The following is a 17677-nucleotide window of genomic DNA, read 5'->3' on the forward strand; positions in this document are numbered from 1 at the left end:
ATTAAATTAGTTCAAAGGGACTGCAAGATTCCTGGGGGACCGTGGCCGTATCCTTTCACCTCTGCCCATATTTCACGGCGCCCCCTGACTGTCGTAACGGGAATTAATGAAACCTGCTGGCCAACAGTGCCAGGGGCGCCAGGGTAATAGCAGCTCCAACATTCACTCGCGCCAAGATATAATCGACTTTAATTCTTTCGTAATTGAACCTTATTGCACGGAAAACGATGCAGAATTCAAATTGATTCTTATTTTTATGGGTTAATAGCTTTTGCTCCCTGCTGTCAGTTTCATCTAAAAATACCATCGCGCATGCGAATTTTTTTCAATTGATCGCAAATGTGGTAAGTAATTTAGCAATATTATCGTTGACCCCTGCTAAGTTTAAGTTCTTATTAAGCTTACTGTCTAATTTTAGGTACTTCAATCAAAACATTGCTGACTAACTAGAAGCTGCAAGTTCATAATGATGTGCATTAATTAATTAATGACGCCTATTGAATGGCACGTCATTAACGAAATTAAATCCAGGAAACGTTTGAGTGCACAATTATTATGAGAGAGGCCGCAAATAACTTCCCGAAACCACAGAATATAATAATAAGTACTACGTACCGAAACTGACTATTAAACAGCGAATGAGAATCCACAGATGTCGGAACTAACTTCGGAATCAACGCACGACGGTACATATGTCGAAACTTTCATAAGCTGAAAGTCAAACCTCGGTATGCAAATATCTTCAAGTGAAATAACCCGGCGGGAAGAACTAGCTCTATCTCTTAACATAACAGCTGTAAGGGCGAGAATTGAATTCCAGGGATAAAGAAGTAGATAGATAAGGGATATTTATACAAAATCTTATGAAACACGCCATGAGAACGATCTCGGGTCTACCCAGGGAAATAACAATAAAGTGGGGGCTCCGCTCTGACAGTGTGAATGATTCGCGCACATTTTTACAGCATTCTTTGGGCACGACACTTCACCCTCATTCGTTAGGAGAATAAATGTAACTGGCGATCATCTGCTCTGTTTGTTGTCTTTAAACGAGGAAAACGTACACACTTTTAGGCTAAAGATAAAGGACGCCACACACGAAAGGTACGAGTATACTTTATCTGCATTTATTTACTTATTTATCTAAAACGAAAATGTCGTTGTAGCTTAATGAACCATCATATTATTATACACACGCGCCAGAGATAGTAATATCGTACAATCACAACATAATACACATGGGTTCTAAATTCTAATACATAGCACATCAAAACTAGCATAGTCGTCAAATCAATTGAACTAAATTTTTAAGAAAAACTTTTACCTATTAGAAAATGGACATACTCATAGGCCTACATAGAAAAAAAATACATACATACAGTGGAACATAGAAGCTCCTTCTTTTTCGAAGTCGGTTCATAAGGGAGAAGTGGGAAAAGTTATTAAAACCAATTACCTGTTTATCAACTAAGCCCGTGTTACGCTTACAATAAATGGAAAAGAAAAACTTTGCTCCGAATAAATCATACGTATCCTGAATCTTCACCAAACTTGTAATGGAAGCCGTGATATTGGGGGGAAGGTATATTACGCTTAACTTCGACTCAAACTTCGGCATAAATAGCGTATCGTTGTCGTCCCACTCCGAGTTTATAAATGCTCGGATACTTTTTATCGTCGCTTATTATTCCCGCCACATTAGCGTCACGAAGTTTCAATGGTTTTCCGTGCGGCTGCAAAAAAATAAAAGGCGGTATTACTTACTCTGAGATCTCTTTGAACAGCCAAAGGAACTCAGCTTTTCTGCAAGCCTCCGGATCTCGAAGATCGCATCGCTAATCCGGCCTAATTCACTTCCATCCAAGGTGTTCTGTTGAAAGGGAATCCTATAGAGGCATATTTTATTCAACATCAAAAGCCTACCTACAAGCGAGGCCTTTATGAAATTCCTCGGACATTAATGGAAGCTAAGTCAAAGCCTAAATGGATTAAGATAATTCGTTCAAGATAGGAAACGTATGATAGTAATCGCGTGCTGTCTACTAATATAATTAGGATAGTAATTCGAAATAATTAACAAGATAATTATTATAATGTTATGTATTATAAATACAGTTTGTTATTATTATAAGTACTGTATTATCTAAAGCTAGATGTGTTTTATAAACTCTACATAGAACTTTTATCGTACAACTTTTATCTGAATTTTAATCAAAACTTGCGTAATTTACTCGAATGTGCATTTTCTCGGCTCCATTAACAAAAAAATAACAACAACCACACGGACATTGTTGTAAAGTCCAGATGAAACTATTCGGGTCCTACATTCCAACGCCGCGCGGGTCGAGTCCGGGCGAGATTCGCACTTGGAGTGTTTTTCCTCTATCAATTAACGGCTGCCCTTTCTAATCTCTTTCGACCCGACCCTTTCTTCCATAAACTTTACATAAAAAGGGCCAAATAAAATCCTTAATAAAAAAGTAACCACGAACTTATACGCTCAACCTATAAAATAGGGTCGCGCGTGCCTACTACAGTAAGAAGATTAGGTAGGGTTAATTCCAGGGCCAAATGAAAGAGTGTAAGCCTTTCGTGGTGAAGGTATTAGGCTCGGGAATAGGGTACCTGTGGCCTTGCGTATGAACCTAAGTAGAAATTTGTCGAAGAAATTGCTTATTCCGAGAATTGGTAGGTACGAGTATATAAAAAAAATGGGTTGGATTTTTCAAATGTAAATTGGTAAGCCAAATCCAAACCCTACCTAGCTATAAAGGAGAGAGATCAGTAGGTAGGATATAGGTAAGCCAATTCTTGGAGATTTCAAAAATTTTGTAACTCATCCAGAAAATGGATTGACTTGACTTGACAAAGAGAACTGAAAAAACATATGGTTTATAAAGAATTAATTCTATGTAGTAATTTCATATTCCATGCGTATTGTGCTGATAAAAATCTGCTATTAGGTACCTAACATATAAATGAAATTAGCACGATAAGATTGTAACTGAACAATTTGATTTACGACTTTAACCGCCTTTGATTTACGTATGTTATAATCAGAGAGATCTAGAGGCATTCTAGATTGTTTAAACAAACTCAGCGTGATGCGTAAAAACGTCCACCTTTTCCTACGTTGGTAATACAGACGTCCTCGTACGTGACGGGTAACGAAGGTGGCGGGCGCGTGAAATTTTGGAAAGTTGTGATTTGGCGATATTGTTATTATAATCACCATCGCAAGGGTATGGCATATCGATTGACCTACTTATGGCAGTGCCGAGCGTCTCATGCTTCCTGAATGACGTCCCAATCGGTTTCCTCTAGCGTCGAGCGTTCGATCTTACTTTTTTCATTTTCCACGCTTTTTTGCCGGTTGCTGGTAATGTAAATGATGATTTATTATGGAGTTACCTACATAAAATATGTAGCGTATATTGGGTAAATCATACATGTATCTGCAAGGTAGTTTATTATTATGCTTATTAGAAATTGCCCAAAAAGCTATTTGATACATAGATAGTAAGAATGGTCCATTTTTGGGCAACGCATAAATTTTTCATTCAGCTTGGAAATGTAGCTGTATTTAAGTTCGGTTCACTGTTTAATCGGACAAAGCCAATCACAACAAGCTTCATGTGAATTTTATTTCGATTCCCAACTTTGTCGCACGAATTAGCCGTTTTAACTAATGGGCAATTTCACGTCGTTTTACGCGCGCGATGTAAAACTAAACAAGCCGCGTGTTTCGGTTTGCGCGCGTTGTAAATGACCGCAGGCACGATTAGCGTGCCCGCAGGCCTGCTGGCGCATAAATCTGGGCTCTGTGTTACGATGTGTTTCAGGAAATGGTGACAAGTTTATAAATGGAGGCAGGCATCCATGCATTACTTTGTATTGGGTAAGCAGTCGCAACTCAAACCTAAGTATTTTCATTAATATAGCACTGTATACCAAGTAATAAAGTAGGCTCTGTTGCACGCAGCGTCCCTAAATGGAGGTAGCATGTTACCTTATGTAGTTTTTCTTTGAGGTAGGTTATGACATAAACTATTAGCTTTATGTTAATTAAAATAAGATAATTGCATTATACCTAGCTAGTCTCAACTTTATACCAACTACTGAAAATTTACCCAACTTTAGAAAAAGGCCTCAAAACGGCTTCTGACGATCGCAGGTAAAGCCGTAAATTCTCAAGAAAGCTCATTATATTTTCAATTAAAGTTAATCCTGATAACTCCCAGTTAAACTGACTACGAACAAAATTAGATAATAAAGCAACAAAGTTATGAATAATGGCTAATGTAGCCAAAGTTCGCCGTAAGGTGTCTAATGTCAAAGTTCGATGCTTCAGTGTCGGGTTCGCAATAAACTTCGCTCTTAGGTACTGCCATCCATAAAGGCTTCGTGAACTAATAACTTGGAAAAATATGATGTTAGAACTTCTATATAATAATTATCCCGTATCTCTTCAGCTACTAAGTACATACTTATACCAAAAATACACGGTGTTACTTTGCATTCTTGCCATATTTACAGAAGGTAAGGTAACTTTATGAATGACACTGAACACAAATCAGTAAAAAAAACTTCTAGTATTTTATTTATTTAATCTTCTCTATTTTTATATATCTATTGGAGTTTTTAAAATTATTTTTGACACTTTTGTGCGCCTGTTGAGTCGGTTAAAATTGGTACGGGAGTCTCTTCTGTATCTAAAATAATGAAGAATGTTCACTAATTTTGTTTTTTAGCTTTCTGTATTCTCTGTTAAAAATAAAAAATACGCGTGAAAGAATTATTTCGATACGTCAATTAGTTTCCAAGATATTGAATTTTAAAAGTGCGGGCGGCGGCCGGCCCGCCATTGTATGCGCGTGACGTCATATTACAACGACTGGCTCATATTTGTATGGGTGGAATCTTGCAAACTAAATTAAGACCCACTTCCAGGCAACCGATTAAGCTGAAATTTCGCAAACACATGTGATTTGGATGACCATGCAATATTATGATGACATGGAGCTGATCTGATGATGGAGCTGGAAGGTGGCCATAGGAACTCTATAATAAAACGACTTAAATGCATCGAGTTTGGGCTCGTTCGTTTTGTATTGATGAGTATTTTAATTCTATATAGTAATCGGGGTCTAATGATGGAGCTGGAAGGTAATTCGCAATAAAACGACACAATCGCATCAAGTTTGGGTTTGGTTCAATTTTAATTTCTGTGATGGGTCTGGGTGTTAATATGTATAATAAGTTTGTATTTACAAAAAAAAAAAAAATTAAGTATGTTTATATCCGTTTTCTAGTGAGCGGACGCTGTGAATGTACGTCACACGGGGTCACGTGACCGTCGGCGGGACTCAATATTTAAGCGAACTTTGAATGCCTATAAAATTATAACTACTGGGTATTTTTGAATGAAATAAAAACTAATGTATTTGTAAATGTAAAAGCTTAACTGTAACATAGGTTTCAAGTGATTTTGCATACCTAGTAACATTCTCAATTGGTATTGTTCCCTACTTTTATCTCTGTGAATATGGCAAGGATGCAAAGTAACACCCTGTATAGGCGTTTGTTGGTGTTAGCGCCATATATGGGCGCAAGAAAACAACTCATGACGTCAAAGGCGCGGAACCAGAGTGAAGATCGCAGCTAACTTCGCGCCGCTCCGCCCTCCTGTCAACTTAAATCGAACGTTTCAAACACTCGACAATTTGATCTCGTTGCATACAGTCTGTAAACCTGTCACTTTAAATAAACGTTAAAACCGTAATTTCAATAATAATTAGTCATTGAAGAGACCCTTATTCCTTCATATATTCGAAAGTCTGAGCTCGAAACATGGTCCTTCGAGCCGGATGACATGTTCCATCGCACCAGCTGACGGGATTCAAGATACCACAGAAGTCGATACCTGTTGCGTGTCAAGAGAGAAACCCTGTGAAAGAAGCAGCTCTGGAATAACGGTCAGGTGAAACCACTCCTTTCCCTTCCTATTTTAATCGATTTGTGCTAATATTGTGTCGCGTTTGCGGATTTCAGTCGATATTTCAACCGTTACAACTACCTACCTACGTTGTCGCGTTGGTGGGTGCCGGGTCTGCCTATTGCAACGAGCGTCGGGGTGATCTATACGATTGTAAGTACCTTTTGTTTCCTAAATTCTTCTCAAAATGAGCGAGGATAGCGATAGATCAAAGCTGAATGTACCAAAGTCAAGAGAGGGTAGTCATTCGCCTTCTAGAGAACTTAAATTAACCGTTTCAGACCTCAAAAAACAAAGAGGAATTCTGAAAGGTCGTGTAACTTCTTTTGAAAGCTATATTTTAAAATTTCAGAATTTAGTTATTACAAAATGTCAAGCAGTTGAACTAAATTTAAGAATTTTGAAGTTGGAATCAGTTATTGATGAGTTCTACAAAATTCAAGATAAAATCGAACAGTTTTGTGATGATAATGATCTTTCAATAAATATTGAGTACCGCGAAAGCTTCGAAGAACAATATTTTCGAAGTGTTTCTGTCGCTAAAGTAATTATAGAAGACCAAAGTAATAACCAAAATTCGGTAAATACGCAGGTTTCAAGTGACAAAAATGCATCGTTACAAATTAAATTGCCTGACATCAAATTACCCTCTTTTAGTGGTTCGTATGATGACTGGCTCGAATTCAAAAATTCGTATTTAACGATGATACACGGACGGGCAGATTTAAATGCGATTCATAAATTTCACTACTTGCGGTCATCACTTAGCGGTGGTGCTTTACAGGTTATAAGTGCATTAGAGTTCACAGCAGAAAATTATACCCACGCATGGGAATTGTTACACAATAGATTTCAAAATGATCGACTTTTGGTGCACAACCATGTCAAAGCCTTATTTTCTATACCTAATATAAATAAGGAATCTCCTTTGCTCATTAGAAAACTCATAGATTCTATTTTGCGAAATTTACGTTCATTGAAATCGTTGGGCGAGCCCACAGAATCATGGGATACACTAATTATATACTTAATTGTCTGCAAACTTGATTCTTCGACCGAACGCGAATGGGAAACTTATAAGGGAACACTTATTTCTGGTTTTCAAGGCCAAGAAATTAAACGTAAATTAATATTAAACGACTTGTTAACATTCCTGAGAAATAGAGCTGATTTGTTGGAAATGGTGAACGTCAGTAGTAACGAAAATAGTGCTCATAGTTTTCACAAGCCCCCTCATTCTCATTACAATAAATATCAGAGTAAACAATTTCATGATTCGAAACCGCAGGTAGCACAAACACACACTCAGAGTTATGTAGCTACAAATAACGGGAAAACGACCAAACGTAACCGTTGTTGTGAGATGTGTCGCGGAAATCATGCTTTATATATGTGTAGTATGTTTTTGAATTTATCAATCGAGGATAGGTACAAATTAGTAAATGAAAAGAAACTTTGCCATAATTGTCTGCGCGGTGGCCATTCTATAACTAGCTGTTATTTCGGGCCGTGCCAACAGTGTAAATGTAAACACAATAGCTTGTTACATAAAGAATTAAAAGAAAATACAATGTGCAATGTTAACTCTGAGTCAAGCACATCTCAAATAAAGTCGACCGTAATGCATTCATCGTTAGGTTCGCATTGCCACGATAATTTAAACACCGCTCAGCTGACTACACAAACAAAACAAGTTTTGTTACCTACCGCGCTAGTTGAAGTGATCGACGAAAACAATATGCGACACACAGCCCGCGCGCTTTTAGATAGCGGTAGTCAGCATTGTTTTGTATCAGAAGCGTTTTGTAAACGAATAAATTACACGAATTATATACAGTCCATTGTTCAAATTTCTGGAGTGGGACAGTCGGTCACACAATCCAATAAATTAGGGGAGAGGGGGGCAGCTTTGAACAATTTTCATACTTTATTAAATATCTTCCAAATTTGAACGATTTCATTATTTTTTTCTTCCTAGATAGAGGTCATGGTTATCACACAACAAAATAATGATGTTCTTCTTAATTATTTATGAACGCTTATTAAGATATTTAGATTTTTGCACAGACCTGTAAACGTTCAAAACTGCCCCGTAGTCGGGGCAGCCTTGAACACGCCTGGGGCAGTTTTGAATTAGTATTTTTTTCAATTAAATAAAACTGAATATTTATGAATGTGTATTTTTAAAATAATTAATAAACAAAATTTTAAATGATCAGTGTCATTTGGGATCAATTTAACATGTTTATTTTATTTTACATCACTCTGTACAAAGTAACACAAAACTTAGGGATATTATTAAAAAAAAGTAAATATAAGATATATCAATTAACTAAATACTAATAAACTTTCTGTTTAATGACACATCAAAGACAAAACTGCATAATTTAAAAAATATCAATCAACTAATAAAACTAGCTTTTGCCCGGACTTCACCCAGCTTGAAATTTTATCTGTCACAGTAAAGTAATCTGCTTATTTTTTATGTAAAATCCTTCTACGAAGTATTAGAAAACTTAAGGTTTCATAATACCACTTAAAAAGAAAATTTATAAAGTTCAAAGGTGCCCCAACCATTTCGTTCAAAGCTGCCCCATGGGTATATTTCCAGAAAAAAACATAAATTTAATAACGGAACATACTTTTATATCGCAATTTCTTATCAAATCTTCATCGAAACTATTTAAACTTCCGTATAGTAAACAAACCACTCAGTATTTTATAAAACTACGTCCACAAAATCCTTAGAACCAAAATAAAAAAGTGCGAAATTGGCAGTCAAAAACAAAAAACCACTTTTGCCGGTTAAGCTACAGTTAGATATTAAAAATGAGATGTGACGGCTATGCGCATCAGTGCTGGCAATATAAATTATGATTTATACCATTGTAGCCTAAACCAGTGATTTTTAAATTCATTTGTTCTAAGCTGCCCCTGTCCAAAGCTGCCCCCCTCTCCCCTATGCGATTTAAATATACGATCAAAATTAAACGATTTTTATACGCTTATTCGGTGTTATGTTTTGCCATGTAATATAACATCATTCTTGCCAACAATGAATATTAACGTAGAATCAATACGAATACCTGAAAATATTCAACTTGCAGATCCTACTTACAATATACCCTCTGAAGTTGATTTATTGATTGGAGTGGATGTTTTTTGGGATCTTTTAAACGAAAATAAAATACGATTAGCATCGGGATTATATTTACAAGATTCAAAATTAGGTTGGGTCATTTCAGGACCTATTTATACGAATAAATTGCAATCGAAAAATAATACCGTCCGATGTAACTTTATTCAAAATGTCGGCATAGATTTACAATTAAAAAAGTTTTGGGAATTAGAAGAGCTATCAAAAAAACACACTCTTACTAATTCCGAACGTGAATGCGAAGAGATATTTATAAATACAACTAAACGTGAATTAGACGGCAGATTTTCAGTACGTATTCCACTGAAAGATTCAGCCGATTCTTTAGGTGACTCCTATACGACAGCTTATAAACGATTTATTGCATTAGAACGAAAATTAGATCGTACACCTGATTATAAACGCATGTATTCAGATTTCATGAAAGAATATCGCAAGTTAGGTCATATGACTAAAGTAGATACGTACACTTGGCCACATTATTTCCTCCCACATCATGGGGTATTTCGTGAGAGCAGCACGACCACCAAACTAAGGGTTGTTTTCGATGCTAGCTGTGCTACAACTTCGAAAAAGTCACTAAACGACATTCAGCATATTGGCCCTAAGCTTCAAAATGAGGTTTTTTCAATTTTGTTGCGCTTTAGACAACACCAATGGGTTGCATGTGCTGATATTGAAAAGGCTTATCGACAAACACTCATACAACCCGATCAACGAAATCTACTACTAGTACTGTGGCGAGAAAAATCGTCAGATCCAATTGGCATTTATCAATTAAATACCGTAACGTATGGTACTGCGTCGGCGCCGTACTTATGTATACGATGTTTACATCAGGTTGCGCACGAATGCGACGATGCAGTGATCTCGCGTGTCATACGGGAAGACTTCTTTGTAGATGACCTTCTCACATCACATGACGATTCTAAAACTTTGATTGAGATCTGCGAAAAAACGTCATACATTTTGGGCCAATACGGTTATTTATTACGCAAGTGGACGTTAAATTGTGATGACACAACCGCTGCGAAAATAAAGAATTTAGCTATAGGCGAACACACTCAAACCAAAACATTGGGTTTAGGCTGGCACAATAGGGATGATGAATTTCATTTCACAACACAACTTACTTCGATTGATACGTCATCACTGACTAAACGCAATATGTTATCAGTAGTCTCGCAAATTTATGACCCTTTAGGCTTTCTTGCGCCGATTGTGATCGTAGCAAAAATACTTTTACAAAAGTTGTGGCTGTGTAAACTCGATTGGGACGATCCCGTTCCAAACGATGTCTCAATTAAGTTCACAAATTTTGTTGAATCAATTAAAAAATACTTATACGAAATAAAAATTCCACGATTCATAAGGAGTATTCATACTAAGCGTTTAGAATTACATATTTTCTCAGACGCGTCACAGGAAGCTTATGGCGCTTGTGCTTATGTACGATTAATACTGAATGATAACACTACACGAATAAATTTACTATGTGCAAAAAGTAAAGTAGCGCCGCTAAAAACTATCAGCATTCCTAAATTGGAGTTGTGTGGTTCGTTGATAGGTGCACGCTTATATAAAAATATTATCGAGTCTCTAAGCTTAACATTCGATTCTGTTTATTTCTGGACAGATTCGACCATCGTCATTGGTTGGTTAAGTATGTCACAGCATTTACTTAAAACATTTGTCCAAAATCGAGTAACAGAAATTAATGAACTAACAAATGATACATTGTGGTTTCATGTTGAAAGCCAAAATAACCCAGCTGACTTAGTGTCAAGGGGTTTAAACGCTGTCGAACTCAAAAATAATAATTTATGGTGGCATGGTCCCAGTTACTTGCATTGTTCTGAGTGGTCACCTAGCAAACAACCAATGACATATTGTAAAGACTTACCTGAAACAAAAACTACAAGCGTAAGTACTTTATGCATCAATTCAGAAAACATATTCGATTTTGATAGATTCTCATCTTTCAACAGATTAAAACGTACGGGGGCCTACTTACTTAGATTTATTTATAACGCGCGTAATAAACAGCTGAGGCGAACCGGTTCCTTATCTGCCGCTGAGTTGAGCGAGTCGCAGCAAATGTTGTGTCGATTCGCACAGATGCAATCGTTTCCCTCGCTTTATAACAACTTACTCAAAGGATTGCCTTTAGAAAAATGCAAGGAATCTAATAAAGTTATCGGTTTAAATGTATTTTTAGACAGTTCTAAAGTAATTCGTGTTGGCGGGCGACTTTGTAATGCGACCAACTTTGAGTTTGATAAACAACATCCGATGTTGTTGTGTAGCAAAAGTCGATTTACAATACTTTTGTTTGAATATCAACATAAAACGTTACTTCATGCGGGACCTCAACTCATGTTGAGCACTATCCGTGAAAGTTGGTGGCCGCTAGCAGGTAGAAATCTTGCCAGAAAGGTAGTACATCAGTGTGTAACGTGCGTTCGTATGAAGGGCAATGTTTTCAAACCTATAATGGGAAATTTACCCGTGGAACGATTAGAGTCAGGTTTTCCTTTTTTTACGTACTGGCGTAGATTATGCCGGGCCAGTCTTTATACTCAATCGCAAAGGGCGAGGTGCAAAATTAATTAAAGGTTATATCTGCCTATTTATTTGTTTTGTAACACGATGCATTCACTTGGAACTCGTAAGTAGCTTATCAACAGCTGATTATATTTTAGCTTTAAAACGTTTTATGTCTAGACGAGGGAAACCTCAAGAAATATTTTCCGACAATGGAAAAAACTTTGTCGGTGCAGAAAAAGAATTTCCGCTTTATTCTAATATTAATTGTAATGAAATAATCGATATAGCTGCAAATGATGGTATTACATTTAAATTTATACCTCCCTATTCTGCTCATTTTGGGGGACTTTGGGAAGCAGGGGTCAAATCGTGTAAGTATCACCTGAGACGCATACTAGGCAATGCTAATTTAACATACGAGGAGTTTAGCACGGTATTAGCACAAATCGAAGCCGTCCTGAATTCCCGTCCTTTGTCACATTTATCCACAGATCCCTCCGACTACCTTCCCTTAACTCCATCCCACTTCCTCATTGGCCGCCCCCTGACCGCTCCAGCCGCTGTTGACATCACCGAGGCACAGACTAGACGCCTGACACGCTACGACAGGATCGAACAGCTTCGCCAACACTTCTGGAAGCGCTGGGCCACTGAATACGTCACTGAGCTTCAAATTCGAACCAAGTGGAAGACAAACACAAATGAAATAAAACTGGATAGTCTAGTTTTAATCAAGGACGATCAACAACCACCACTCAAGTGGAGATTGGGAAGAATTGCTGAAATTTTTCCCGGCAAAGATGGAGTTGCACGCGTCGCAAACATTCGAACATCGACTGGAATAGTGAAGCGGGCGTTTTCAAAACTTTGTCCTCTTCCGCTTCCTACAACAAATGGAAATGAAGATTGCATCGCTTCAATCAACAATCAATGAAACTGAACGAAGATCGAAGAACCTACTATCCGACTACATTTTGAAAGTCAATCATGAGCTTTCAAGGCTGGCGGTATGTTAGCGCCATATATGGGCGCAAGAAAACAACTCATGACGTCAAAGGCGCGGAACCAGAGTGAAGATCGCAGCTAACTTCGCGCCGCTCCGCCCTCCTGTCAACTTAAATCGAACGTTTTAAACACTCGACAATTTGATCTCGTTGCATACAGTCTGTAAACCTGTCACTTTAAATAAACGTTAAAACCGTAATTTCAATAATAATTAGTCATTGAAGAGACCCTTATTCCTTCATATATTCGAAAGTCTGAGCTCGAAACAGTTGGATAGTTTACATAGTAACTTAGCAAAACATGATCAGGAAAAAATAGACTGAGATATCCAGTGACCCAAAAACGTGGGTGCATTGATGCATTTTGCTTCGATATAATAAAATTTGTTTCTGTTATAAATAGCACGTCATTCGCATTAATCACTATCGGATTTAGGGGAAAGTAGTACGAGATGATCCCCTTAAGCGGGAATCGCTGTAAAATACATATTTTTCAAGGTAAACCAAAAATAAAGACGATTACTACTAGTATATTTATCTATCCAACTTTCCTTATACTCGAAACCAGAAATTAATTGAGGTTTCATTAAAATATTTCATTTTTTGCAAAACCCTACCAAGTGATCATCTTGTACACCCCTGTGGGTAAGATGATCCCCAGGTAGGGGTAAGATGATCCCTATGATTCTGTTCTATGATCTATTCTTTTCTGGTTATATTCCTTTCGGAGTACCTAATTATGCGAACAAATCGTTAAAAAGTTAGAAAAGAAAAACATTTACGAATTAAATAACAAAAATAACAGATTATTTCTTAGTACCTGCTAAAAAGCGTTTAAATAATTTAAACGCTTTTTGGCTGGAGCTGTGTTGAATATATCACAAATAAATTCACCTGCTTCATCACCCTCTACCCCAGCACATGCTTTATTGCCCCATTTTCCACATGCATAACATTTTATCCATCCTTTACCCTTGGTATCGCTTGAAAACTTTTCTGTTCAGTACAGCCACTCAGTATCATCTCTTTCAGACTCAGGTGAGTTATATGAAGTTCTCTTACTTTTATTTCACTTCCCTTTACCTACTCCATTGACTTTTTTGTTTTAATTCCCAGGGATCATCTCGTACATATAGGAAGGGATCATCTTGACCCAAGTCCCACTTTTTGTTAAATATTTGCTAAAATAATCTACAAGTACGCGGCTACGTTTTTATGGCCAAAATATTAAAATTAAACATAATAGAAAGCCTAACGACAACAGTAATTTCATTTAACATTGTTTGAATAAAAGTAACATAAGCTCAAAGTCATGCCTATTTTAGATCAGAAGTACACAATTATTCTTTTTTCTCGTCAAATTCGATGTATCGCTCACGCCACCATTACGATTTGACTGAGGCGGGGATGTGTCCAGAGCTATGTTTTACCAGTGAAAGAAACTAAATGACATTAGTGGTTTCAGCACAATCGCGAAAGATCATCTTACCCCAGGAAATCAACTCGTACTACTTTCCCCTACCCGGCATACGGGCTTCTATGAAATGAAAATATTTCCGATAATCAGTTCAGGCTACCCACACGAGAATGTCAATCACTTATGCCTTTTAAATAAGTAATGCGAAGTTAAAATTCTTTACAATCCAGTCACTAATGAAAATGTTAATTAGTTTTCACGTATTTTTCTTAAAATAGTAACACACACTTAGGGAGGTTTTGATTCCTCATTCTCGTATTCTAATTCTGAGCTACAGATAATTCTTTTGTAATTTTGATAGTGATTATAATACAGTAGCTAACGAATATAGTCTGACTGAAATATTTAACTTATGGATGCATGCTCTTACAACTCACGATTTATAAGTATTAATTTTTACACGCTCCTTTTCTTTCTAAGCTAAATAATTTTTATGGTGAAAGAGCAACCCCATATCTCAAGTACCATTTCAAATTGCAAAGTTGACCAAACGAGATGCGTAACGATATCGTCTCCGGTTCCTAAAAGCTGGCAAACAATTTTTCTCGGCTCCTTTAAAAGTCGCGGGGATTAAACTCTGCTGTAATGGCTTCTTAATGAGTCCCAACAAAAGGCTCTCTACAGGAACAATATTTACGCACATTTATAATGAGGAAGACTGGGGCGCCCTCGCCAACCTCTTTGCGATCCAACTTCGCATATTTAATTTTAATGTTCGTCCGCTGGGGCGCATCCTTGGACTGGCCCATAGTGATAAACGGGGCTCAAACTTACGGCACCCAATTATATCAATTTACAGAAAACCAAAATGGCAAATATTTATTTGACGATTTATATTTTGTTGACGATGACCATTGGACACGCAAATCATAAATTCAAACTTTCATCGCATAATTTGCGATCTCTATAATAGCCACTTTATATGTGGATAGCGTGTACCTATGGTATTAGTATGGTATGGTATTATTGGTATCATTAACTTATACTTTATAGGATGCATGTTGTTAGGTTACAATTTAGTCCATAAGCTTACGTGCTATACAATTTGTGAAACCTTAATTGTAATCTGTTTTGCGTCTTTAATAAATAAATAAATAAATAAATAAATAAATAAATATATTTTTTAACCCTATCAATATACAGAAATAAATTTACGTGATGAAAGTCAACTAAGTTGAAGAAAATGGTGATATCGTAGCGTGTCTTAGCCATACAACAATCTTTTCTACATATTGCCATTAGGGAGAAGAAGACTTGGAGATTGACATTGAGCTCTTACTTAAGCATTTCATTTAACAAGATCGGTTTATGCATAAGCGTCCAAGGGTTGAAGTTAACGACTGCCAGCGCCACGCTCACGTCGTTAGCGATCGGGTTTACGATCCTGAGCCAAGATCCCTGCAGTCTTTAAAATAATATTATATCTTAAGTTATTTGCAAACCCACAAAGACAATAGAACTTTACACAATGTGCATTTAACTAACCGACTTACATTTGGAGAGGTCTACAACAAAATCTTAGTTGTTGTATTTCACGCTTTACATGTGTGATGGCTCGCTACTGTTCGTATTCCAAAAGTTTTGATAGAAATTACACTATCGTTATTACATGTACACGTACACACGCAGTACTCGTAAAGCTCACTCGCCTTCGTGAGTTGCAAGTTGCATCCTCTGACATCTACCACGAGAATATTACGCAAATATTTTGTAGGAATGTATATCGTTCGTTTCTGTTAATATTATTTTTACTTTAAAATTAAGAATAAATCAAATAATAAAAATAAAAATAAGAAGGTTAATTAAATAATATTGGCACAGAATAAATGAAACTATTGAAATATTTAATTAACATTTATTTTGTACATACGTATCTACCTACAAAGAAGCTAACTATAAAATAATACCAATTTATAACTATTTGTATGTAGTTATACTTATGTAATGATAAAATTAGGCCAGGTATCCATTAGACTTAAATGGTACATTAACAAATTAATTGTAAGCCTATACTTATCCTAATCATTTTTTTTAGATTTTAATTTTTTTGAACGAAGAAGTTAGAATAAGAATGAAGTAGAGTATGATCGAAATTTACTCTTTAAAGAAGTGTAATGTATACCTGGCTTTATAGAGATCAGACGCGATAATAATCAAAGTTATGTAGTCAAAGAGACATGTTTGAAAAACGTATTATTATAAAAATAACAAATCGAATACCTATTTACTTCGGTAACTCTTATTTTTCAAATGTTAAGAAAATAAATTGCAAACATATTATACATATCAAAAGTAAAATCGCGATCTTAAAAATATTACCTAACAACAATAATAACTATTATATTGGTGTTTTAATTGCACTGAAAATTCAGTTCTGAATTCTGAATACCTCTACATAATTTACTATTATGTAGTCACTAAACACATAGATACACAGTAAGAATTATTAAGATACACGAATAGATCATAATGTTCATAAATTCGTTGGCCCAAAAAAATTACATGTCAAGCATTTAATATTTGTAAAAAAAATGTTTCGGTATCCAAAATACTAGAAGTTGCATCAAATTAAAATGAAAAAGGTTTATATTCTTTTATAATAGAGTATAGTTTTAACTAGCTCGGATCAGGGGATACAATAAAAAGGTGATCAAGTAATAACAGTCAGTCTAAATGCTCTACTGATTTTGAACATTACGTCTTTTGTATAAAGGTTCAAAATTAATTGAGGATTTGTTATTTAACATTATTGGTGGATTCGCGACTGTTCCAGTATGATTTAAGATATTATGAAACTGACCCCATGATTCGTGTAAGTTAAACTGCAAAACTATTATAATATCTAACACAACTAAACAAATGAAACTTACAGTTACCTAACGTAACACAATTTAAACAAACACTAACGTCTAGCATGTCTTTATTTTATGATTCATATTCGTCACAATATTACATTGAAACCACTACAAGATATCGGTACAGTCTACTTTTATAAGAAGTCTGATTAAGTCTTTTTGCAAAGGCATGATAATGACATTATAAATTCATATTCACAGCATTTAAATAATGCTCTAAACAAATAACGAAGAAACTTTAAATTTGAAGTCATAATAAGCTATAGCAAATAATGGTTGCATTTAACAACTTACTATATTTTAGATGACCATGCTAGTAAACGTTTAGGTGTTTTCCATTTTACAACGGCAATAATAAAGTCACATGCCGTTGCCAATGATGGTAAATGAAAATACGCACTATTGCAACGCATCGTGAAAAGAAACAAACATAATGTCTATCTACGTGCAACTAAAGTCAAGTTTTTAAGCAAGTCAAACCAATGACGTCGCTACAAATACATACAGTCCTCATATTCAGTACAAGAATATCGTTCTTATTATATTCTGTCAGTGTTTATTGAAAATACACCGAATTTTCTTCTGCCACTCTATTTAAAACACATTTAATGAACGTGCCCGAGTAGCAAACGACCGGATTAA

General features: G+C 36.0%; 1 long non-coding RNA gene across 1 annotated transcript; it reads left to right on the forward strand.

The window, feature by feature from the left end:
• The first annotated feature begins 5992 nt into the window (after positions 1-5992).
• LOC135079382 (uncharacterized) lies at positions 5993-12903 on the forward strand. Its single transcript, XR_010258791.1, has 2 exons — positions 5993-6148; positions 12191-12903. It is a non-coding gene; the product is annotated as an uncharacterized LOC135079382 (long non-coding RNA).
• The last annotated feature ends 4774 nt before the right edge of the window (positions 12904-17677 follow it).

This window comes from Ostrinia nubilalis, chromosome 16, assembly GCF_963855985.1.
Source record: "Ostrinia nubilalis chromosome 16, ilOstNubi1.1, whole genome shotgun sequence".
Lineage (NCBI taxonomy): Eukaryota > Metazoa > Arthropoda > Insecta > Lepidoptera > Crambidae > Ostrinia > Ostrinia nubilalis.